This window comes from Callorhinchus milii, unplaced genomic scaffold (genome assembly GCF_018977255.1).
Source record: "Callorhinchus milii isolate IMCB2004 unplaced genomic scaffold, IMCB_Cmil_1.0 Scaffold16, whole genome shotgun sequence".
In the NCBI taxonomy this organism is placed as follows: domain Eukaryota; kingdom Metazoa; phylum Chordata; class Chondrichthyes; order Chimaeriformes; family Callorhinchidae; genus Callorhinchus; species Callorhinchus milii.
Genome location: NW_024704757.1, coordinates 16,220,626 through 16,247,850, shown reverse-complemented (window position 1 = coordinate 16,247,850; position 27,225 = coordinate 16,220,626). Strand labels below are relative to the sequence as shown.

Below are 27,225 nucleotides of genomic sequence, written 5' to 3'. Positions count from 1 at the left end.
CCAACAAAGTGCCTCGACTTGCTTGAAAAATGATACAAGCAATGTATTCTAAAACGCGAATTAAATTAAATCAAACCATCTTCTGACCGGGCTCCTAGCATCGTGTCCAAAATAAAAGTGTGCCAAGGAAAACAACACAGTCAATAAAATATCTTCTTAGATCCAGACATTTTTATTGCTTATGGAAAGGGGGCTGCCATACATTTGCCAGTTGAATCCTTTAAGTAAAAGATCCCTTGATTCCTCTCTCCTCTGGCAACGGCCAGCCAATGTAACCATGGAATGGCTTAAATCCTGATTTTAATTAAAAACAGCCATTTGCTCAGTCCAACTCCACATCGCTCCTCCAGGTTTGGACAAAATGGAACTTACCCAGGTTTTTTATTATTAAAAAAATGTTAAAAACTCCTCACGCGTTTGTCTACATTAAGATTTTTTTAAAAACACACACACACATCCCACTCACTGTTTTGATTTGTTTTTAAAAAAGAGAGCGGGGGTGTGGGGGGGGTGTGGGGGGGATAAGCGAGGGAGAGAGAGAGAGAGAGAAAGGAGAAACGTGAGACTTTTTCGACAGCTAAGACGCAAACAGCGATCCTGGGATTTCAGGGAACATTTACAAAAACAAGGTCTGGTCTAACCTCACTGGAGCACAGCGGTGGTCAGAGCAGCTTCCTTTCCACTACAAAAAAATATACCCCAAAGAATTGCACCTCAACGTCTTGTCGGGTTCCAGAAAACCCCACTTTCTCAGAAAACCGAGGGCAAAACGCGCCCACCACCGCTCCCCTTGGGTACGCGCGCCCTCCCCACTTACTTTTTCTTTAACAGCTCAAAACGCGCCTTGGCAGAGCCCAGCGCTGTGCTGCTTCTTACTACACTGCACAAGGTTGGATGTTGTGTGTGTGTGAGTGTGTGTGTGTGGAAAGCGAAACTTTTTTTTGTGTACTTACATTTTATGGACGATCCGGGAGTCTGAGTAAAAGTTTCTCCCCGGGTGTGTGTTTGTTTTAAGTCCGGGCTGTGGGTGAGGGCGGCAGATTGCGAGTCCGCCATACAGAAAGCAAAACACAATCCCCCCAATTCCACCCCAGCTTGTCTTCCCAAACTCGCTGTTTTTTTTCGCCAAGAAACACACATTGTTTGGCCATTGCCTGTCTGCTGCCAGTCAAGCCGTGTCAATACGCCCGGCATTGGCTGCCGCGCCCGCCCATCACTGGCCGGGACCGCGCCTCCCGCGGGCCTTGGGCCAACTCCACCCTGGAAACCCAATTACAGAGGACGGGCGGCAGAGGTTTCAAGGCCCCCCCTTTTTGCACAGCACTGAACGATTACAATAGCGATCAGAGTGTTGCTGTTTCAAGGCTCCCCATTCCCATTCCACTCTGAATGATCAAAATAGTAGTAAGAACCTTGGGGGGAGTTTCAAGTCCCCCCCCCGCCCGTCCTCCACACTTTCCTGCCAGTTGGTCCCATGCGTTGGCAAGGCGGTTTCAAGACCCCCCTCCCCCCCGGCTCCCTTAACACCAGGAAAGGAGACTAAAATAGTAATGAGATGCCCTGTGCGCCAGGGGAACACAGGCGGCTGAATGTTTGGAAGGAGCTCATCTGAATATCTCCCAGGCACAATCGCGCCCTCGAATGAAAGGAAAGCAACTTCTTAGAGGACTCATCAACGTTGTGTTTGTCTCAAATTGGCGACAGGATCGAAAAAAAACAGAGAGAGAGAGAGAGAGAAAGACAGAGAGAGAGGGGGAGGGGGACAGGGGAGAGATAATTAATGCGGATTGACTGATGGCAACAGCAGAAATGCAGAAGATTGTGAATGATCAATGGAGCAGTAATGACTGACAGCTTCCCTCCAACTTGTTTTCTATTATTTTCTCTTCTAAATGGGGAAAGCGTGGCTAGATATATATTTTTCTTTTTTCTCTAAATGTTACATTCCATCAACTGATCATTAATGACCGCGTCAGACTCCGTGATGTTGTGAATCGGCGATTCTTTTAAGAATACTTTTTTTAAGCCGAGACTGTTTTTTCCTCTCTCTCTCTCCCCCCCTTCCTGATTTTTGTACAGAGTTTTAATCAGATATTTTTTAAAATATATATACAAGGCAAGGATGCCACGGCAGATGTAAATCTGATTGGGTATGTATACAATAAATCACCTAATTCAATAATAACACGCTGTGTATGTGCATGTCGTTATTTTGTGTGTGTGTGTGTTTGCGAGGGCGTCAAGAATAATACGAAATTTATTTAGTATTGAAACGAAATGTGGAGCTGTTCATTGTTTTCTCTCTTGCAATGTAATCAAAGTCCGTGTGTGTCTGTCTGATCCTACCAGCGAGCGAGCGAACCCTCTATAACAGCTGCCCAACTCTGGTTCCAAAGATATCGATGACAAATGGTACTGTATCCGTGTGATTTAATCTTTTTTAATATATATATAAAATACACACACACACACACACTACGTGCTTGGTGTGTTGGAAGCCATATTGGAGAGTTGGGTGGCGAAGGACAAACAGCAGGCTACAAGGTTACTGAGCTATATTTATTGTGGTGTATGCATGCTATTTTGTTTCATGGCCAGCTATCTTGTTATAGCTTTGCCCTTGAGAGTGAATGAATGAAGGCTTTTTTTTATTTGGGAAATGTAACTACGGTAAATAACAAGTTGCAGCTTGTGTGACAAGCGTTCGATGTGAGTTACAGTTGTGCGAGCAAATTTATTCCCCCCCCCCCATTTCGTTTTCCCTGGCAGGCATTAATAACACGTGGCTGGTAGGCAGGGGGGGAGAGAGAGACAGAGAGGGACAGAAAGAAAGAGAGAGATGTAGGTTCATTGGGAGGGGGGACTCACAAAGCTCGAACCTGGACCGGTTTACACAGCAGGAAATCTCCCCGAAATAGCTTTCTCTCTTCCCCCCCAAAACAAAACGAAATCAAAGTAGCGATAGATTAAATGGAAAATTGGGGAAAAGTCAGGGATGGATCATGGTTTTTTTCCACCCCAGACAAGAACATCAGATGGTTATCGATAGAAAATAGGAAAGGTCGGTAAGCCCCAAGTCTCCAACTCCCGCCACACACACAAAGACATTGGTTTACAGACCGACTGGAAGAAGTAGCAGCACAGACGGGTAGAGCTTTGCCAAAGGAAACACGGAGGTGACATTATCTCACGCTTTAAGGCTCCTCTAACATAAATAGCCATGGATGTAGTTTTGATTTCAGGACGACGCAAATACGGAGAGGAAGGGAAGGGGGTTAAGCGTTTTTTTTTAAAACGAGATGAATCAGAGGCGAAATGGACATTGTGGTTGAATGCTGAGTGGAAGGAAATACTTTTTTAAAAAAACTTCTCTTCTCCCTCACCCACACGACCACACATACATAACACACATCCCCCACCCCACTCAGCCATTATCTACATACACAACCTTTTGGGAAAGTTGGGTTGATCCAGCGACTGTACAAAAGGTAAGAGGGATCAACTGGATTCCTAGCCAATGCTGTCTTGCTATCTATCAATGAAGGAGCTCTGAGATTACTTCATACAAGGTTCTCAGGAACTATTATTTAAATTTATTTAAGCGTTTTCGGGGTAAATCGCCGAAGTTTTAGACGCCTACATTTTGCTCATACTATAATTACTTTTCCCTCTTTTTAAATAAAAAATCCTTTCAGGAGCCCTTTGTTAAAGGGATTCATGCGTTTTCACTCGTTGGGCACATAAAAAATCGGCGGAAAAAAAAACTAGATGGTGGTGGCAAATAATCGTAAAGCTCTCGAGTTCCTGCTATTTCATCTCGAGCATTTTAAAATGTAGTTACATCGCATCGCAGCGGTGTGTTTGCTGACAGCCCGGGTATAGATCATTAGTTAGTTGATTGATTTTTGAATGTATAAAAGCGACAAGGGCTGCAGAGGGAGAATGGGGCGGTGTGGGTTTAATACCGAGATTAAATGTGGGAATGTTTTAAAATAAACACATCTGTACTGAGAGAACCACTTATTAAAGTGCAGCCGAGAGCAAATCTGCTTTATTAAAATAATTATGCAAGATATTGTATTTTCCCCCAAAATAAAATGGTTCAAACCTATCTCACAGTGCAAACAACTCATGTCCTTGAACACCCACCCCCCCCCCCCCCCCACACACACACACACACACAAACACACCGCAGTCCATAAAGCAAATACAAGCAAGTAAAAGGGTGAATTAATGTAAACATAAAATGTTCTCTGAAGGCGATATGGTCATGCGAAAGGAATGCCTTTTTTTTATATGTATTTAAAAAAAGCCTTATGTAAACAGACTCAATGACTCCTAGGATATTGCCCATAAGCAGCTGAACTCGAATCCAATATATTGCACTAATAGAATGGTTCCTTGATGTGACTCGAGTGCGTGATGCTTGCTATAAAACATTGTGGAAGACATTTCATGGGAGTCAGTCAGTTCAGTGCATGCGAGCCGTCCATTTCATTGATGGAGTGATGGGCCATATTTCTAACAGAATATTACAGCGTTCGCTCTAAGGTTCGGCCAATTGGAAGGTTCCCAAAAAAATGCAATGTGTTTAACGTTAGTCACATTATTTTCCTGCAATGTACAATCTTGCGTTATCCCCCCCCCCCCACCAGACAGTAAAAGTACAGGGATATTTGGAAGGAAAAGTAGTTTTTTTTTAATAAAAAATGATCTACATTTAGAATACTTTCAGATAAGCATTAGCGCGGGACCGTTAAAATTGGAAATAGAAAACATTTCCTTTTTTAAAGCAATCGGTTAATTGACACCATCTGTTTTTCAACTCGAATTTTATATCTAAATATATACAGTATTAAAAAGGGTACGTTGTAATGGGAAGGAGGGGGGAGCTTAAAAAATACGATGATCGTATTATTCTGAGACACGGTTTAATAACATATTTAGAACACCTTGAAAAGAAATGGGCTAAATACCAATATTGAGTCGTTGTTTTAGTAAATACTATATTTGATAGCTAGTGTACATGACTAACCTGGACTACAATAACCAGAGGTGTAAGTAATAAAAGGTGGAGCTCGATACATACCAATATAAATTGATAAGATCACGTGTGGTAGTTTGTGTGTGTGACAAAACATTTTTTTTAACGCCACAGTCACTTGGGTCACAAACAGTCAAATGTGGGAATCCGAGTGAAGGAATTATACCGTGAGGCTGCGGTGGGTATAAAAGGCACCTTTCAATGATCCATCCATTCTGGGCTGAACCCAAATCCTAAGGAACTTTAACTGTCGCAGCTTAATAATGTAAAGTTATGTTTTTTTAAAAAAAGGGTGAGAAAAACAAAGTATTTTTTCCCCTCTCAAACCCCCCTCCTTGCTTTCTGTGTGCAGGGCGAGGCTAGGAACCCAGGTCACTTCACATCTAAAGCAGTCAATAGAAACTTTGCATCAAACTGTACTGTGATTGTGGTGGTGTTGAGAGGAGAGGGGAAAAGGGGGAGGAATTGCATTTGCGTACATCTATCTATTCAGTAACCTTGGGATGCAATCGATGCTGTGTACTTTGCACCGTTTAGATTTGCCAAGGCAAACGTAATATTTTCTTTCATATGCATGCGCTCATTGATTTGGGTCAGATAATTTTCCCCGGATATTTGCATGGCGAACAGTTAGTTCATCACAAAAGCTGGAGATCAGAGGTGCGGCATGGCAATAAATCTCACAGGGCTGACCACAGTAAATTATGTCAGGGCGTTGCTCTATTCCACTATCTATTTGTCATGGTCTAAGGTACTATACAATCGATATACATTAAAACACTAACTGCATGTTTGCACCCTTCAGCATATTTGGGATTATGGGGAGTGGGGGGGGGGGGGGGGGGGGGGGGGGGGGAGGACCATTAGCCAAAAAACGAAATATAATAAATTGGATATGTGTTAGTTGCTAAGGGAAATCTTAACAGAATGCAACTTAATTTTGCAACACATTAATCAACTAGCTGTTTTGTGCAGGTTAGTGTGAAAGTATCTCGGCATTCATCCAGATTCACCCCCGCAACATGTAGGGAGGCATTAAAAATATATATATCAATATCGACCATTATCACAGACTGTCTCTCTCTGTCTTCCTATTTCTCACTCGCTCTCTCTTTGCCTTTCTCTCTCTCTCTCTCATACGCACGTTACTTGGTATACTGTGATATACAAATGCCCTTTCTGCACACAAAAGGGCAGAGGATTAAATGGTACTTTTTGAGATTGGAATATTTTTGCCTATGGTTCCTTCACATCCAATTAATGAGAGTTGACGAAATGAAGCGCGTTTCAGAATTGCTGCGTTAGTTACAGTGAAGGAAACTGTGCAATAGATTGGGATAATGTAACGTTTACAGCAGTCCACACACACCAACCATTAACCCATTGATAATCTTTAACCTGGAGGTTTTCGATACAGTCAGTTACAGCAAAGAGATGCGTTAACAAACTTTTTGGATATAATAATATTTATTATGAATGATAATAATTTTGGTGGGAAGACGGTGCGTTGACACTTTGACTCGCGTGTTGGGAGCAGTCCACAGCAAAAGGGAAAGTAAAGAACAGCCAGCACGTGTGAAAGTTGGCACAAGCTTATGATATGAGCGCATGATATTTTATGATCTGCATACGAGGAGTTAGAAGGGAAAGCGCTACAGCTACAGAGGGTGTGTGTGTATGTGGTGGTGGGGGGGGGGGGGGGGGGAGTGGGGGGGGGCCGCAATTTGAATAACGACTAAAACGAGCTCACTATTTGGATTCTGGCAGATTCGCTTAATGCGGTGGCATGACCCTAAGCCCATTGCCTCGGCTGTTGCCAAAGAAATAGAGAGACTGCGAGACTCGAACATTTACCCCTTTTCAGGCCATTGAACACACTTCGCGTCTTTTTAAAATCCTTAATATTCCTTTATGTCCCGCGTTGGTTGTGTGGATAGGGTGATGTTTAAGGTAAATTGGGTCGAAATAGCCTGACTGTAGTATTCCATCCTTTAATAACACGAAAACAGAAATCAAAATGTACCTCGCTGTAGATTTGGCACTTAAACTTTACTGGAATGAGAGAATGTACAGTGCTCGTCTCGAATCCAGTGTGCACATATATAGGTGCAAGGTTTAAACACCTTTAAGGGTCCTTTATAACAGCTGTAGAATGCATTTGCTGAGTAGAAACGTACAAATATCACGGAATTTTCCATCAATAAAATGTGTGCTCCAACCCCACTGCCAACCCGGCCCAGTGTTATGTTAGGTAGGTAAAGATCGCGGTCAAATGGAGAATTGATTTTGCCCAATGCCCTAAAACCTTTCCTTTAATAAGGGCAGAATGTGCTATATATAAATATACGTGTGTATAATGCACTGTATATATATATATATAAAATACACGTTGTATTCAACCAATATAGGGAAACGATGGTAATCAAGTCAATGCAAACGTGATTTCAATTGCTGCCTTGTCCATCTGCTGTTGGAATCTTTTGTGTGTGAGTGAGAGAGGGGGTGAGAGAAGAGAGAGGACGAGAGAGAGAGATTCAACGCTAAACGTAAACCGAAGAGGAATGAGGTGGATACACAGTTATGGTTGCTGAGCCATAAAATGCAACAGTCAAGTCAATTATTTCATTCGGGGAATGACTAGTGCGAATTTCACAAAAGCCGAGTGATGACGGTATGTGATTATTTTGCACTGACTTGACTGAAAATATCCCTCCCCCCACCCCGACTGATAGAAAGAGAGACTCCGTTTTGCTTGTTTGTGTAGAGATTTATTTTGGCAAAGGTTAGGGAACGGACAAGTGTGGAATTTTTAAATAAACAATGACTTTCTGCGGAAAAATAATGAGGAAATTGGGGAGGGGGAGGATAAAGATTCAAAGGGGATTTCACCACAGGCTTTTAGAAATGAAAATATTTACTTTCGCCACGAGATTAGGATAGACTTTTCAGGCGAGGAACACAGTCTCTGGTGAATGGGGAGGAGGGGAAGGGGGGAGATTCTAGGGAAGCTTAAACCCAATATTCTTAGGTGAGTCACTGGACCTAACCTGGAAAGTCAGATACATCTGTTTAAATAGGGAAGAGGGTGAACTAACAGTAATTAATCTTGCTTTGACATAGCGTCGTATCACGCCGTTGAGACGTCTCAAAGCGCTTCACAAGGTATATTGAAAAGTGGTGTGTGTGTTTGCTTGTGCATACTTTCTGGGGCGAACAGTGTCACAAACTTATCTATGTAGTGTATAAGGTCTCTCTTCAACACATTATTCCCATCAATTTAACACCGAAAGGAACGCGCTTATGTAAAGTTCCCAGAGAGATGGATACAGGATATCTATATCTGTAGTACAATTCTGGGTAATAATCGCAAGGAAATTGAATGAATTCAGAAGCTACTTGGAAGTAAATGTAAGTATAGCATGGCACTGCTGTACGTGTTGCAAATATCTATTTTTTATTTTTTTTATAAAGGGTGTAACGTCTCTTTCTTTTTAAAAAAACACATCCAGAGTATTCTAATTACACTAAGTCTTTAAGGAGTCCATTATAGCAATGTAGATACAAACGGAAGGACAAAACACGTCACACTGTCTTTATATATTATATATATATACTTTCTCTGGTTGTAAGCTGCGACGTGATTTTTGAAGACCTTTTTGGGGTAACTTTTAGATTTCCCGACAAACTAACTCCTCTGAAGTGTTAAAAACACACACAGGCTAAATACAGCAGAAGAGGACACGCCAGGACTGAGCGTGTTAATCAGTGTCAGGCGCCTGTCTGGTGTTTGCAGAGAACCAACCTCTGCGAAACTGGAAAGCGATACTCGCGGATTCCAGGGCTGTTTGGGGTATTATTTTTGGACGCAGCGCAAAATGTTACAAGGACATGGGGATGGTTTGTGATCTGGGCCAGTTTCTTGCCCATTTAAGTTTTCAAATGCTCCTCCGGTCTCGGCAACTCCCTCGTTCAACCTCCCTTTCCTCAAAGCCCCCCCCCCCCCCCCATCTCTGTTTGAACCCATTTCATAACTCGCTAAATGCAAACCTTATGTGTACTGTATATTGGCGCAGGTATTAAATCACTCCCTAATAATAGACAAATGCCCAAATTAGTCAGCTTTAAATCGTTCCATATTTTCCAGCATGGAATTCTTTTGCGCAACGCTGTAGTTTCCGCTTCTCCTCTGCGGAATGTGGGGTTAGGGCGGTGATGGAGCGAGCGGTACAACAACACTCGGGGGAACCGGGTCTGTTCCCGGTAACCGGAAATCGGTAAGTTGTCTGAACAGACTGTCAATCCGCGATGGCGAAGGAATGAAAGCCACAAACACGTACAGTGATATTGGGGAGTGGTGTGAGTGGGGAAAATGTAGTCTTGACCCCCCCCCACCCCACCCCCCACGCCGTAGAAGCGCCTGGACCCCAGTCAGAGCGAGAGGAGGAGAGGCTCTGGCAGAGCAGCGGCTTTACATCACACATGTGCCTGACCCCACCGATAGAAAGGCGATCCGGCCTCTGAACCCGGAAAGCACACGGCCCTTCCCGGAGCCCCGGGTTCCTACATACAACAGCGCTTCTGGTTAATTGACAAGAGATTGCAGGACAGACATCAGAGCATTCCTCAAGCCTCGAGAAACCCCCAACTGCAAACGCTGACTTGAGTTACGGGGCTTGTTGCAACACGCAGTTCTTGCCTACTGTAAGCACTTTTAGATTTACAATCCGGGGGTGGGGTGGGGAGGGGAGGGGGGGGGGGGCTGCTGTGTGCCTCTCTCGTGATTAAAAAGGAATTCATTCATTTTCCATTGTGTCAGCCTTTTCTTCAAAACGCCAAGTCTAAGTTCCATGGGTAGCATAATGTTATTGTGCCTCTTATCCCTGCTCTTATCTCCCCCCCACCTCCCTCCCTTCCCGCGTTTAAATACCTTGTGATTATTTATTTTAGAACCAGTTTCAATGTCAGTCACCAACGGAGCAGTGACACCGAATCTTGGACAAGAAACTAACTAACCGAGCTATCTGACCGAGCGAGAAAAGGCGCACTCACTCCAGAGACCAACGTGAGATTGACAAAGTTTACTTGCAGTAACCAGGTAAACAAAGGTGTGTGGAGTAAGGAGACTTGCCTGAGGTTTGCGAGGTTACATTATGCGTATACTATCAGAAAATGTTCAGCTTCACGGATTATGTCGTTGTATTTTTCCCCCTTAATATCTTCCTCAATAAGCAAGAGAATTGAAAATAGCAATCAATATCACAAGTTGGGAATACGATGGGATTGAATTTCGAGAATATTTGATAATCCTTCCCCACAAAAAACACACACTCACACGTTCAATTTAAAATAATAATGCAGTTGATAGCCCTATTTGTCAGGATTATTAACTACACGCGTTTTTTTTAAACAGATTGCTTACACTAGGCAGAGTGCAAGGCGACAAAAAAACTCGACAACCCCAAATTGTTGTGTATTTATTATTTTCTCCACGCTGTCGGTGTCTGCGGGCCTCTGATTTATTACAGGGGCATGAAAGGGACTTTCCATGCTGGTACCAAACAATGTTTGGTCTATTTACTAATTACCATCCCCATATCAGCTGCTGCTTGGGAATGACTCATGTGGGAGAACTGAAATGAGCGAGGACTGGGACTGGGGGGGGGGGGGGGGGGGGAGAGAGGGAGATAAAGATAACGAGATAGGAGAACGGTATCACCCCTCTGGGAATGAGTCTTGTGGAAGTTCTGGAATGAAATTAAAGGAGAGACAAACAGAGAAGGAGGATGAGAGAGAGGAGAGAGAGAGAGAGGAGCGAGAGATAGAGAGAAGGGAGAAATATGAGAAGGGAACGTGTCATGAGTTGAGTGTTTAATTGAAGCCACGAAAGTCGACACATAACAAGGTTTTTCGGGGAAGTGAACACAAATTGAGGAGCGAGTTGCACAATCTCACTCTCTCTCTCCATTCTCCATTTCATTCCAGTCTCCGGACAGTGAATAGATTGACTCACTCTCTGCTCCTTAAACAGTCTGCATCTAAAAGCACTCACTCCCGTATGGGGTTTGTAGTACACATTGTGACTTGCCACCAAAATAAATGTAACCGGATAACATCGATTTATCTTTTGTTAAAATGTTATCACAACCGCAGCCTTATTGACTAAAATGCGCTCTCGCCTCCCCCTCCCCCCTACCCCCCAACATGTACATTTGTCACTTAACAAAACGATTCGTGTATTTATTTGTCCACACAAATACCTGAGAATATACAGGGGCCATGTAGAGAAACAACTGTGGTTGGTGCTTACAACACAACAATAAACACTCAGTCAGACTTTACTCCACTAATCTAACCTGTGTTCACTAGCACACAGTTTGTCTGGATGGCTTGTAATCTATTTAACCGCATTTAATATTTTGCATGTCTTCTGAAGGCCAACATGGGGCTGACACTCAGTGACCTGAGGTGTTCTTTGGCCTCCTGATGTCACGGGGGAGAGAGAGGGGGAGGGGGGGGTCGATCTATATTCAAATGAATCCCCACAGAAAGGGAAAAAAACTGAAGGTATGGGCAATTCAAATGGCCAGCAACAGGCATGAAATGTTTAGCAATAGGTTTACTTTGGTGGCGATTTGGATCAACGCAATCAATGAACAGTCTTATTTTTGTTCTCTCTCTTTCTCTGGTTTAAATGTAAATAGACAGAGCCATAAAGCGTTCTTCCAAAGCGGGCGCGGGGGGGGATAGTCTCCTTAAGGGGTTCAAAACGTTTCTAACTCAAAGGTATCTCAGGTTGAATGGTGATAGATAGCACCTTTGGCCCAATGGTAAAGGCAGGTAGGCGGCATGCTGTGAGGAAGGCAACGAGCACACACACACCCTACTCGGAGATACTAACAATGAATAAATATTCATGAGCATCACCAATATAAATATTGGTAACAAACGGATTAGTTAGAGCTTTGATCCAATTGTATCCTAATAAAGCCCGCACTAATGGTGTTTGCATGTATTGTCAGGTGTCTCACCAGCTTTGGACTTTAATTAAGGCTTTCGTTTCCCCCCACCTTCTCTATTTAATTTGCTGCTACCTTCGGTGGAGGGGGTTACGTTTGCAAACAAACCTCTGAGCTTGCTGGTATATTGGCGCAATCGCTGCAAAAAAAAATTCCATTAAAGAGTGTAAATAATCACTTTAATTAGGGCGCACGGTACACCTAACTGCACAGGCAATTCAGAACATAGGCAACTGAGTTTATATATGTATTATATATAATATATATATTATGAAGGAGATGACAATCTAACCACTCCACAATCCATGTTTTATCATTAGTTCACATAAAGAAAGGACTGAATAGGTACATAGGAACAGGAGGCCATTCAGCCTCTCGAGCCTGTTCCGCAATGGCTGATCTATACCTCAACTCCAATTACCCGCCTTTGCCCCGTATCCCGTGATACCCTGACCTAACAAATATCTGTCCACCTCAGTCTTGAAAATGTGAATAGATCCAGCATCCACACACAGCCTTTGTGGGGGGAGGAGAGAAGAGTTCCAGATTTCCACTATCCTTTGCGTGGGGAAAAAAAGGGTAATAATAAGGCTATTTGACCGAGTTTGTCTCTTTGACCGAGCCTTCAGCTCCCCTCTCGACTCTCTTCCCCCTCCTCCTCGCTCCCTTCCCTCCCCCTGACCATTTCCTCCCTCCTCGCTCCCTTCCCTCCCCTCCCCCCACCCTGACCATTTCCCCCCTCCTCGCTCCCTCCCTTCCCTCCCCTCACCCTGACCATTTCCCCGCTCCTCGCTCCCTCCCTTCCCTCCCCTCACCCTGACCATTTCCCCCCTCCTCGCTCCCTTCCCTCCCCCTCACCCTGACCATTTCCCCCCTCCTCGCTCCCTCCCTTCCCTCCCCTCACCCTGACCATTTCCCCCCTGCTCGGGTCATGACCCAACTGTGCAGCGCCTTGGGACGTCCTCCTGACGTGAAAGGCGCTTTATAAATGGAATCGTGTTGTTGTTGTTGTTGTTGTATTTAGTAACCGGACGCATTTTCTAATATGGGCGTTACGATTAGAATTCCACTGGAAATAATACAAATTGACGCCTATTAATTGACGCCAAATATAATCTGATTCTCACCCAAAACATTCTAATGTAAGGGGTTTATTGGTTAAGCGCGGCGCTTTCATGTGGATTTCAAATGTTCAAAAAATAATAATTAGGGATTAGTACAGATCTGAAGATTTGGAGGCATCAGATTACTGTAGGAGGCAAGGCACAACGTTGGATTGCAAGGGTTTGGGGGATATCTACACAGTACTATAGAGCCAGTCAGTCAGTCAGTCAGTCATAAGGCTGTCTCTATTCATAGATGTTTCCACACAAGGTATAAATACAGGAACAAACAAGACAGTCATTTTTTAAGTGTATCACATCACATTTCTGGTTCCACTGGACCCGAGACTTTTATAAAATCATCTCTCATAATACAGGCATGTCCAGGTCCAGACATGGGTTGGTTTTTTTGGGGGGGGGATTTAACTTATATGGTAACAAAGGCACTGTTCACTTTCTATGGTTGCGTAAAAGCCCAGTTAATCCGAGTTAGGGATGCGCTACGTTACAGGAAATGAATACAGTAGAACATTAACATCTTTCTACAGTTGGTTCCTCGTGGCGATTGCCAGTCAAAGAAAATATACTTTAAATAATTTAAAGGCTTGGAGAGAGAGAGAGAGAGAGAGAGAGAGAGAGAAAGATTCACAGTGCGTCCATTGAGCGGCCAGAAATCGTGTTCACCTAACCCTGGAAAGAACATTTCTTTCAGCAAATGTTCAGATTTTTTTAGTCTGTCCCCGAGCGCAAGTCAGTCCCAGTGACCCATATTACAAGGTACAGGGGCAAACGACTGCAGTGGTAGATTTTTTTTTCTCTCTCTCTCGTTTTGAAATTCCTTGGGGCGGAGGGGGGGGGGTTGGCAAGAGGAGAAGGGGAAAGAGAAAAAAAACGAGTGATCAAAAATTAACTGCACGCGTGTGGCAGCGATGTGAGCCACACAAGGAGGAGAGAAAGGGAAAGCGGACAATGAGTCAAACTGTTCCATGCAAAATCGTAAAGGCTTCGTTAAGTTTCTAATAGAAATTTAAGACGTTGAGATGTTATCGGTGGTCAATGCTTGGGTGCATTTGAATGGTAATATATATATATATGTACACACACACACACACGAATAAATACGACACAATGGGGTTTAATATAGACACTCAAATCCTGAATTAACTCCCACTCACGACCCCGTTTCTAACTCCGCAGTGAACTCTTTAAACAACACATTGAACCCCCTCCCTCCCTCTCAGCACCCCCATCTTCTGCCGCTCTCCCAAATGATTTTATCTGATCATTCGTCCTAAAGTTATCTAGGGAGATGCTTGATTGCCTTTGATCCAATTAATTACCTGATGGCTCTTGCGTCTGAACGAGCCTCCGAGCTCGGCTGGGGGGGGGGAATCGACTAATGTTGAATTTATGAAACCCGACCAGAAATTGACAGTAAATGGTTGGAAATAAAGACTTGGAGTTTATATTAATGTGCATATTAAAAGACAAGCTGGTAACCCTCGTTTCTGATTGCCAATGTGCGGGGCCTTTGTGAAACTCATTTCACTTGATTCCCCGCCAAGTATTTTTATGAACCTAATCTGGTTTAGGAATGATGAACACACACACACATATTATATCATTTTGCAGTCTGCATCCTCCCGATTAAAATACCATTTCACGTTATATCTTTATCAATTCATGTATTATGTCCAAATTTTCCTACACTGGAAAATACACAGTCGCCCACGGAGGGAAATTTTCAGTCAATTCACTTTACACTATATTCTATGAAGCGCTTTGAGACGTCTCCCGGACGCGATGAGGCGTTATATCAAATGCAAGGATGATTATTATTTTATTATCTCACATTCAGTGGTGGATTGCAAAGAAGGATTGGGTTTTATTGGCCCCAAAACGCTATCAACCAACATTTGACATTTGCATTACTGGTGAGGATCGCTCAAATCAGCAGTTTGGGTAAAATAGAACTGAGTAAGAAACGCTCGCCTTAAGGGTAACAAAAAGAACTGCACTATGCCTTTTTTGGCGCTGAGGTTCAAAGGTAATAAAAATGCAATATAGGGTAAGTTTTTTTTTCTTGGCTCGCGACCAGCAATTCGGAAGAGAACTGGGCATTCATTCATTCATTCAATCATTATGCAGAACACACCCCTCAGTAAGAAAACAAGCTTCAAATGAAATACCACACGCATAAACCAGCCAAGCAGAACACACACACTTAGAAGCTTTGCAATGTCGCTTATTATATCAGCGAGCGAGCGGCTGGTCCTCTCTCTCGCTGCAGTTTATACGTGGAGGCCTTTATTACTGATCACTTGAAGCATCTTTAATAACTAAATAAATAGTAAACGCTGTATGGATTATAATTTCTGCATCAGTTCCTTTTTTTTCCCCGTTCAAAGACAGAGAAAGGGGTTGGGGGTAAAGAATGTACTGAATATTGCAAGCAGAAGGCAGAGAGGGAGGGAGTGGTTCGTGCCTGGAATGTAATTTTCATTTCAGTGCTTTGAGTGAGTTTTGGCTCAAGTCCAACCTCAGCAAAATCCAAACGCGGGGCGGGGGATAGGATGGATAGAGAGGGAGGGGGGGAAAGAGAGGGAGGGAGAGTGGGGGAGGGAGAATATGTGAAATAGGCAATCCTGATCATAAAAAAATCCCAGCGCCAATATTTTGCTAAAACAGCAACTGTTGAAGTGTACAAAACGGTGGCATGTTTGACGCTATAAATGAGAATCATGCACCTTTTAAAAAAAACAATTCCCCCATCGCTTCCCTCTGTATCGCGCGCTGATCCAATGTTGCCCCCCACCCCCACGCTGAGCTTGCGATTTCTGCACATAACGCCACGCTTGTGAAGGTTTAAGCACAGCACAAGAAAAGATGCTTCCCCTAAAGGGTTAAAACATTCTTGTTAAAATATTATGTGAACACCCATCATCATCGCCCCCCCCCCCCCCGGCTCACAATGCGGGGCTCTTGGGAGCCAGTACTTACTGACACAGGGACAAGCTACACGGTTTGGTCGGAGCAAACACAACAAAAGGCGCAAATACAATTAAATGAGTCTACGTGTTTTTTTCGCTGCGTAAACTAACGCGCGAGAGGATGTAGAAAGCTCACAAACCGACGCAAAAAACGTTTTCGCAGAAAAACACACACATTCTCTTTGTCTACCCCTTGTGTTTCTCTGCGGTGGGAAATCGACCTTCAGACAGACAGACGGACGGCGAGTTGTGGTGGAGAGGGATTGCCTTTGGAACGCATTCCCTTCCCTCCCACCAACACACAGAGCTCCGGGATCTCCTGCTCGCTCCCAGCCGTGTCTGGAGCACCCCCGCGACACACACTCAATGGAATCACTCCCTCCCCCTTCCCTCTCTCTCTCTCTCCCACAAACCTATCCTGTGGTCACATGCTCCCCCGCGGGGGGGCTATTGGGTTTTAAAACATCCCCCCCCACCCCCCTCCCCACCACGGTTTGTCCTCCCGCACTTTCTAAATCCTCAACGCAAAACCAAAGCTGCTTTTAGCGGCTTTGTGACTTTTAGTCTTATTTATCTCGGTCTTCCCAGTAAAAAGCAAACGCATTGCTGAGTGTGTGTGTGTATATATATATATATAAATAATAAAACACAGACAAAGCTCAGCCATAAGTACTTGGCATCGTCCTTTTTCTGGTTGTGCACGAGTTAGTCAGTGAGGGAGTGAGGGAGTGAATGTGTGAGTGAGTGAATTTAGTTGGTGTTGGGTCGGGATCGTGATTTATTTATAATCGAACTAAGATAAAAGCGAATGAATTAGTTGGAAACTTGTTTTTGTGGTCCGGGGGCTGGTGGGGGTGACGGGGGGAAACGGGACGGGCGATGGAATTGGGATATGTCAGTCTTACTCGATTGCCAACAGCGCAAACAAACTTTCCTACGGTTTTAATTGTCCCGGATTCGAATGCAGATTTAATGGGTGAGGGGGGAAGGGGGGGAGGATGGGGGTGAGGGGGGGTAGGGGGGAAGGGGGGGGTGAGGATGGGGGGATTGATCGAAATCTTAAAACGATTTTAAAAGCCTAATCACATTGTGTAGAACCCGTTTGGAAATAAATTGTATGTGTGTTGTGTGTATTTTCTCTTCTCTCTTTCTCCCTTGCCCGTGTCTAAATGAAATTAATTGCATTTAGAAACCCGCCGTTGGGTGGGGGAGGGAGGGGGGGGGGGTTCCGGCAGCAGACAGCTTTGCGTGGTAATTCTAAAATAATTATAATTATTTTGTCCATCAAGCTGTTTCAAATCATTGGCGATGGATGGGCTTGTGGCTACGTCGGGACAACAAATCAAAGGGTGTGTGAGTGTGTATGTATGTGTGAGTGAGTGAATGTGTGAGTGGGGGGAGGGAGAAACCAGACCAACAGACCTTTCTTTCTTTGTGTGAAGCATTTGCTTATGATTACTATTATTAAAGGCGTCATGTCACTGTCGCACACTGCCTCAGCCCAGCTCAGGAAGCCAAAAAAAAACACGAGTTAAAGTGACGACTCTGTGCCTGGTAATCTCGTGCTTTTTTTAAAAAAACACTCATTTAGGTAAAATTATAGGCACAAAAAAGTCAAGACACACATACCAATCTCTGTTCTAATACTATGCAATCTCTCCCAGAAACTATTTCGCCTAAATATTTAGAAATGCCTAATACTTTCTGGAATTAGGCAAGTCGGATGCATCTCTCCAGAGAGAGAGAGAGAGAGAAAAAGAGAGTGCACATTCCATTCCAACAATCTATCTCTGGGATTTCCATGTGAATGTGGGGATGCATGGAAATCTCAGCTGGGCTTGAAGACTCTTAAGCAACGGTGATGGATTTCCGCATGTGTTGGACACCCGGCTGAGTAAAAAACATTCTGCTTGGAAACCCAGCTTGAATTATAGATCGGTGGGGGCTGGAATTTAAACCGATGGGAAATGTATTTAATGTGAAAGTTTTGGAGCATAGGTGTGTGTGTGTCTGGGGGGGTGGGGTGGAGGGGGGGGGGGGGGAGAGTCCTTGTTTAAAATGTATTTAATTCCCTTCCACTCCCTCCTTCCCACCCATGAACTTCACTTGCATCATTTCACCTACAAAGTATACAGTCGATTCACTTTACAGTATATTCTGTGAGGCGCTTTGAGACATTTAGAAGATGTGATAAGGCGCCATATCAAATGCAAGGATTGTCATTATTATCGTCTCCCGCTTTCAGTCGAACTGCATTGAACAGGAATATAGGTTAAAGGTTTCACACAGAGCTTACATACAGTATTGCCACACTTTCCCACTGCATTAGCATTCGCTTCACTACTACAGTACAGTTGGTTGGAAGAGGTCTCATTCTGTTGACTCAGCTGTTTAAAAAAACACACACCCTCTGCGGTCTCAGAATCGGCAGTTTTCCCCATTTCCATTAGATAGAGAGATTATCAAATCTATCTGCGCGCCTGATATTGCAGTGCAACCAGGAAATAGAGCGGGGTGGGGGGGTCACTTTTTCTTTCACGTTGTGTGTGTGTGTGTAGCAGCCAGACATGCAGCGAATAAACACGCTCACAGTGTGGGGAGGAATATAAATGTTACTGTCTGGAATGCACTGAATCATAGACTCACAGAATCGTACAGCACAAAAAGCGGCCATTCGGCCCATCAAGTCTCTGCGGCTCTTTGAAAAGAGCGATGTAGTGTCAATCCCACTCCCCAGCCCTTTCCCCATAACCCTGCAAACCCGTCCTCCTCTAATACCCGTCCGCCGCCTTTTTAACGCGTTTTCACTGCCTGAAAGGGTGGTGGAAACAGATTCGATAGTAGTTTTCCCAAAGGGAATTGGATATGTACTTGAAAAGGGAAACATTTGCTGGGCTATGGGGTAAGAGCAAGCGAGACTAGTTCGCAGCTTTTCCAAAGAGCCGGCCCAGGCATGTGGGCCGAATGGCCTCCTTCTGTGCTGTAAGATTCTATTATTCTATGATAACGGGGAGGGGTAAGGGTAGTGGGGGGAAGGGAGACTGAGAGAAAGAAACTTGTCCTCTGGTTTCAATCGTGCATCCTCGCTTTAAGAGTGGGAGGTTGTTCATTGTAATCCTGGGTGTTGGGGGAATAGGTCTGCAAGCTGTTCCTCCCATCTCACAGCCCTCCCTCCCTCCGGGAAGCAGGGATCAGAAGGGTAGAGGACATGATTTGCACCGTCATATATTTATTTCTCCCCCCTCACCCCCTCCCCCCCCCCCCCACCCCCTCCATTAACAGATTCGAGGCGATTTATAGATATATCTCCGGATTCTTGTTTGCAAAAGGCGAGGCTACCTATTTTTTTATATATATATATATATATATACCACCCTTCCTCTCTCCCTAAATCCGTTAAAGCATTATTGTTACAAAGATTTTGTTGATTTGCAGCGATGTGGGGGAGAGAGAGAGAGAGAGAGAGGAAAGGTCGCTTTCATTGTCTACACACACATCAAAGCTGCTTTGGTCAAGATTAAATGTGACCTTTTTTTCCCCCTCTCAATTGAAGCTTTCTAAATACAGTTATAAGCAAATGGCTCCAGTGTTACCAGCTTTGTTGTTTTTTCAGGTTCAGCAAATCGCCGTGCTGGAGAATTTGCTGAGACGTTTCTCAAGGGCACGCTGGAGAGAAAAGATTTATTTTCCAATCTCCACATGAACACACCAACAAGACAGACAGATCGAGCTAATCTCCACCCAACCCTCTCCAACCCTGTTATTTATTTGCAAGAGGGTAAGTGCTCTTTCTTCGGAAATTGGAAGCGGGGCAAAGGGAGAGGAGATTTTTATATATATATATATTATGTGTATGTGTGTATATGCGTGCGGATGTGTGTCTGTGTTGCTTTTCTGTTTAACACGGGGGAGGGAGGAGGCGAGAGGACATTAACCCACCCATTGGTAATCTGCTTATTATACTGTTTTAATGCGCAACTCGAGGCATTGCAATTCTTATCGCATCGATCGAGCCGAGCTGAACTGTCTGTCCGTATTCAAGACACATATGGGGACTCGTTTTATATATTTTTTTAATCTTCCGTCGCTCCTGTTATCTATATACCCGCGTGCCTCAGACGCACGGATAGATAACGTTAGATTATCTTTGCGAAACATTTGCAGCGGTATTATGCGATGGTCAACATTCTGAGGGGATGTTTGGAAAATCTTTTATTCCTCCCCCAACAACATTTTTTTTAAAAAATGAGGGGAAAACCATCTCTCTCTCTCTCTCACACACACAGCCATGTATCTGAGAGCTGATTGACATTGACGTTTGGGGAATTAGGAATAGAGTTACGTTTGGCGTTCAGTTAATCAGTTCGATGGAGCGGACAGACAGATGAGGAGAGAGAGAGAGAGAGAGAAGGTAAAAAAAAGCAGAGCCATCCTTTGGGGAAAGAGCTCATGGCAATGGCGAGGAATCTGAACACCAACATTGTATTAATTCCAATATGAATTAATAAGTTACTATTATACACAAGACTGAAGCCAAACCTATCTTCTCTCTCTCTATTTCCTCTATTCACACACACACACACACACACGTCCAGTGCATAGTTTTGCGACCATCAATGATTTCGCTACACACACACACACACACACAACCACCAACAGACAAATCACGCATTCTATCAAAACAAACGATTCATAATTCAAGATAAACGAACCCAGAGAAAGCCGCGGGAGAGCAGTACGCGGGGAGGAAAATGTCACTAAGTTAAGATACACCCAGCCTTGCTTTACCAAGTCCTGCAGATGTTATGTTCATCTTTTTAAATATATATATATATAGTAAAACTTGCATTTGATACAGCGCCTAATGAAGTCGGCGAGACGTCTCAAGGCGCTTCACAGAATAGATTGTAAAGTGAATTTGGTGGCCGTAATATATATATATATTTATTAAAGATAAATAAATATCAAGAGTAAAGATGATTTGATTGAGCCCCATGTATGTAGGTATGTGGGATTTTCAATCCTCGAGATAGGAGCAAAAGGAACCGCCGTGTTTCCCCCATTCACAAAAGAGCGGTTCCTTTATTATGATTATAACCCGAGAGCCGAGAATTACAGCGGATCTTAGCGGTTCTCACACATACAGAGAGAGGGAGAGGGATGAGTCTATGTTTGATACGTGGGCTGTTCAGTCAGTCCCGGGCACGAAAAACAAATGATTATTTAGCTTTCAAACACGCTCGTGGCTTTACATTTATTTAAATGTTATTTATTTTGTTTTACTCGATTTAAGTTTACGTTTGGAATGTACATACAGCGCACCGTTGGAAGGGAGAGAGAGATCCAAGAACGACGTGTTCCTCTTTCAGGCTTTAAAGAAATTGGATTTTTACCCACGGAAGGTGTGCAGTGGAGATGGGGGAATCGGTGTTGGGCTGAACTTACGCTGAAGCCGAACCAGAGAAAGTGAACGTATTGCTTGTCGGGTGGCAGGAGAGACCGAGGGTACAAAGCGCTTTAATGACAGACTCTCTTCCTACTTCATTTGACCCGCACAACACAACAAAACGGGGGGATTCGCTCGTTCAAAGGTAGGCCCAGTGAAACAGCACGGAGGACATTTGTGTGCGAGTGAAATAAAAGCGAGAGAGCATTTTCACACACAAACCCGAGGACTGAACCACTTACTGAGCTGACAATAAAAGGGCGAAACCCGAGGCAAGTTTCCCTCCTCCACACGCCTCTATTTACCCGGTTGTTAGTCGATTTGCGGATCGCTTTTCCGGGGATAATAATCCCTTCACAGGAAAATAAAATTAAAATAATAATGATAATAACTCGGTCACCCAATCCACCCCTGTTTCTGGGACACTGCTGTGCACATTTGACTGTCGCGCTTCTCCCACAAAAGATTACGGTTACTAATTCACTTCACATAATATTTCTTGAAGTGCTTTGAGACGTCTCGAAGACGTAACAAGGCAAAAACCAGACACAAATATATTATACACACCCACACATATATAATATATATATATACAGTGCTAAGTTGCAGAATAGGCAGAGAAAGAATCCAGACCGGAAAGACAGATTGGAATAGAGGGAGAATTGAATGAGATTGAAATCGATCAGTGCTGAAATCCGACAACAAATAAACAGTGAATGTAAATAAATATAATGCGGTGTTGATCAAAGACCAGAGTTACATTCATCAATCGCGACTTTTACTACGGTTAAAATGATTTTCATCTCCTCTAGTAACTGGTTAATATTAGTCACGCGTCCTTTACCAAACCATGTGGAAGCAACACTCAATGACAGTAAACTATTATTCGGATGTTTGCAAATCCGATTTAAAAAAAGGTGAGAAGAAAAGAGCCATCAAATCCCGCGCGAATAATTCCACCAAAAAATAGTACTTAATATGATTTAATAAACGCCACTCTTGTTTTTTCCTCCTGAAACTGTTGATATTCAGTTGTTCGGTGAAGAGACCCCCCCCACACACCCCCACCCACACACACACCCACACACCCCCCACACCCACACACACCCCCACCCACATACATACCCCCACACCCCCACACACACCCACACACATACACACACACACACCCACACACAATCGGACTGGACAATAAATTTGCCAAACACAATTAGACCGTTTTTAAATCGACCATTTACAGTCTCGGTTTCTCCCTCTCTCTGTCTCTGGCTCTGTCTTCTTGAACAAATGTCAAAAATCGTATTTCACCCCCTGAACCGATGAAGCTATCAATTAATTCCCCCCCCCCCCCCCCCCGGGAAAATAAAACCATGGCATGTCAGTGTGATGTACCGAGTATCGTGGTTTAATGGTATTATTAAGAAGCTTTTAAACTTGCTTTGAAAACCGAATGTTCAGCCTCGAAAAAGGATGCATTAACATTGGTTTATATACCGCTCCTGTATTATATCTACCCACCCAGTCGCGGGTGTGAAACGTATTTGCCCGTATTGTAATCCTCCCGATATAGTGGGTCTATTGTACAGAGCGTCTCATTGTTAATCCGGTGTATATAATATAAATATATATATATATATTCAAGTGCCTAACCCTCTCTGTCCTGTGTGTAGGAGTCAATTTACTGTGTTAAATCCAGTCTCACTTGTCCTCTGTATTGTGCAGGTTTCCGTAATAAGCGCGGAAAATTCTTTAGTCCCATTTGCCTACCACCACATTACTCCCAGGCTATTGCAGTCTACTCATTCTTATTGCTGTGTACATCACCCAGTGGACACGCCGAGCCAGTCCATATACCAGTCTCTATGCAGATCAAATGGCACTTTGCACCAATATTTGACTACATGCAGCGCTTTCTCTCCTCCCTGTAATATCCCAATTTAGAACCAAATCCCACTCATTTTCTTCATAATTCGCCTGTCCGAGCTAGCGGTCGTATTAGGACCAGACTCCACGGTGTACGCCCCCACCCCAGAGGTCCCAACCTTTATTTCACCGACTCTCACGCACACATTGTGTCTTACTTGATTGGTATTTTAAGAGCAAGTCAGATTCCCTTAAAACGTCAAGCTCTCAGGACTCAACTTGTTGAGAGCTCCTTTAGCCACGTTCCAAACTTAGACCCATCTAAGTCAGGGGCAGCTGCTGGCGAGTGTATACCACCACCCCCCAACCTCGGTGCAAAGATAAAATCCCTTAATGCAGGAAAAAAAATCCGTGTCAAAGTGTGACATTATCTATACCAGGCAACGTCCCTCTCAAAGCAAAAGCCACGAGGTTCGATTCACGAGGTGTATTGATTAACGCATTTATAACGCGAAATTGGAACTGGAGCAATGATATAGAGATGAATTATCCCATCGTTTTTCGTGATGGGTTTCCTTGTGATTTTTTTTATCACCAGATCCCAGATATGAAACGCTGCAATTTGCACCCCAACAAAGTAACAAAGTACAGACACCTAATGTAAGTAAAGCCAGTGAGATCATTCCTTCTAGTTGAAGACCATTAAAATCCTTCACCTCCCAGTATATCTAGTCGTATAAAGTCTGGAGCAGTCAGTCATTTCAGAACGCATGGTATGACGAAGGTAACTATAGGTACATTGGGATTAAATAATTGACTGTTTCCCACCAGTGAAATCTAACATCCGGCACAGATAGAATAACATCTATATCCCCAACTACATAAAGGCTAGCTATTTAGAAACCTTCACCAGATCCGAAATACATGAATGGAACTGATGCAGAGAATTCTGAGGACCTAGTGCATGTTAAGGGTGATTAATATAGGAGAAAAACAACAAAATGATGAAAAGCTAACCTTTCTTTTTCTTTCAAGTGCTGATTGGCACTTCTGTAAATTCCCAGTGTTTGGCCTTCTTGTGACACACACGTGTGTTTGTACAGCGAGACAGAAATGGGGGGGAGAGAGAGAGGGGGGGAATAGATATAAGTTTAATTATAGTGGGAATAATTCATCTTATCAGTGATGAATTTTACTGTGCGTCAAAAAAATGAGAGGTTGATGATCAATGAGGTGCCTTTGTTTTACAGATGGCCTTCAGCTTGCATTCAACAAGAAGCTGATGAGAGAGAGAGAAAGATGGGAAGCGAGGGAGAAAGATGGTAAGAGAGAGTGAGAGAGACGGTGAGAGTGAGAGAGTCTGTGAGAGTGCGAGAGAGAGAGAGAGAGACGGTGAGAGAAAAAACAAGATGGAGTGAGAGAGAAAGAAGAATATAAGAATTTGCTAGGCGAAAGACCAAGGTCCATCCAGTTAGCCTTCCAGCATCCTTGCAGTTGCATTTCATGTCCTGTCCCAAATTATAGAGATGGAGAGAGAGAGAGAGAGATGGCGAGAGAGATGGTGTCTGAACTATTGCTGTCAGGACAGCCTGGGCTTGCAGAGCAGAGCTGCTCTGTGCCATTAATGAAGGCAGCAGGGTATAATTAAATAATTGACTGTTTCCCAGAGGACCCCCGAGCCGCATCTGTCCCCCTGGTACCACAGGGAATCCTAAACAATACAGAGAAGACACAGACTGCAGGAGAAGCCAACTGATAGCAGGTTTGGGAATTTTGAGGGATGGGGAATGAATAAAATATATATATATATATATAAAATAAGAAAAAAATCTAGTGTTTTTTTAAAAAATACGCAGTCTTGTACTAATCCTTGCATTTGATATAGTGCCTTATTGGGTCGTGGAGACATCTCACAGAGTATACTGTAAAGTGAATTGACTGTGTATATTGTGGTCTTGTACAATGGAGACCTTGATATAATTAATGAGTATCTTTGAAGATATTAATTGCCTTTTTTTCTTTCTTAAAAGTTATTTTGATCTGTTTCACTTAACTTTCAGTTGCCAAAAGTATATTACTCAGTTTGAAATGACATTAAGTTATTGCCTAGTTTCATTTTATTCGGGCGTGGGGAAGAGGGGAGAATAAGTTTGCCAAAAAGTACATTTCAGTATTCAACTTGCAATTAAAATATTGAACAGAAATTCACTCTCAATGGAGGAGCTATTTCACAGATTCCCTCCGGCTCTGTGCGCGCGTGTGTGTATTTACATTCCATTTCCCTCAATGTTTCTGGAATATATAACAACAAAAATAAAAAATTAAGTTGGTATTGCTTGCCTGCATCTGTCTGATTTCACTTTTCACCAAAACATAAACCCCAAATGCTTCTTTCTCCCTGAAAACTCAGCGCCCAGTGGAAACATACGTTATGTGCCAGGAAAGCCAGTTGGTATCAGAATAGATACACATACATACTCAGCCTTATACAGTTCCTGTTCCCCTTTCAGCCCCTCTCTCCTAACGCCAGTGTTATAACCAGGCCACCTTACAATCAACAAAAGTAAAAGCTAAAAGGCCACATTGTGAAAACATTGCTTGAGACGATTATGATTGGCTTTGAGCCAGGTCACACAGATGTAGTCTGGTTAGAGCTGAATTTTTAAGCCATTGTTTTTTTTAAAAAAAATCTTGTATGTTACAAAAAAGGCAGGATTAATTACAATAATCTCCATGATAAAAAAATGGCTATTTCTGATCTGGTTTCACCATTCACAGGACGACAACAGCCTTCAAAACGCGCCTTTATACAATTACAGACACCTTATTCTCTTGTTATTAAGAGTCTGTTGGAAAGTCCCAAAAGGTAGAAGTGTAATAATAATCCTGGCATTTGATAGAGCGCCTCATCACGTCGTTGAGACGTCTCAAAGCGCTTCACAGGATAAACTGTAAAGTGTAGTGACTGCGTATTTTACAGTCGTAAACGAGTCGGAGATAAACGGCACTATACACCCATCTCTCTCTCTCCAGCTTCGGATTTGGGAACTTTTTTAAAAAAGAACTTCCAATTGAATTTAACTCCGGAATATATATATATATATAAAAATAAGAGAGACGCGTAAGAAATTGGTCGAAAAAAAGAGCTTGGAGGGAGAACAGTTCTGGTTACCTCAACCCACAGAGGCGCCTGAGAAACAGCTGTTAGTCTTATAAGCAGGAAAGCAGCATCAGTCACACAGCTCCGGGAAACCGAGAGGTTTGTGTGACAGTAAAGTACATCTGCAACAGCGGGAACATTGATATATATATATATATATGTCACACACACGGAAACGCGAACACTCTGGACTAAAACAGCCCCTTTCACCCAACGCTTTGGGATGTCCTCCCGACATGAAAGGCGCTACATAAATGGAGAGACTGTACTATACACAACCTCACGGGACTCGAGAGCTGGAATTATCCCTATGTCATTTGTGGTTGTTGACAAAACAGTGATGATCCCATCATTACAATTGGCTCCTGTGACCCATCTTAACCGGGCGCACCTTTCTCGTGTGTGAATTCCTGCATGGGTGGGAGGGTAAAGAGAGGGAGAGAGAGAGGAGGGAGGGTAAGACAGAGAGAAAGAGGGGAGAGGGTGGAAAGAGAGAGAAAAGAGGGAGAGGGTCAGAGAAAGAGAGGGACAACCCAGCTCTCGAGTCTCCCAAGGTTCAGTTTAGTATAGTCTCCCCCGGGGTTGTGAATGACACTTGAAACT

General features: G+C 43.5%; 1 long non-coding RNA gene across 9 annotated transcripts; it reads left to right on the top strand.

The window, feature by feature from the left end:
* The first annotated feature begins 1,535 nt into the window (after positions 1-1,535).
* Positions 1,536-25,797, top strand: LOC103186864. Of its 9 annotated transcripts, none has more exons than XR_006085524.1 (7): positions 1,536-2,150; positions 9,992-10,149; positions 19,767-19,931; positions 21,523-21,744; positions 24,061-24,122; positions 24,713-24,784; positions 25,130-25,797. It is a non-coding gene; the product is annotated as an uncharacterized LOC103186864 (long non-coding RNA). The 9 variants fall into 9 exon arrangements; XR_006085528.1 differs by lacking the exon at positions 1,536-2,150 and adding an exon at positions 2,220-2,412; XR_006085527.1 differs by lacking the exon at positions 1,536-2,150 and adding an exon at positions 2,530-2,544.
* The last annotated feature ends 1,428 nt before the right edge of the window (positions 25,798-27,225 follow it).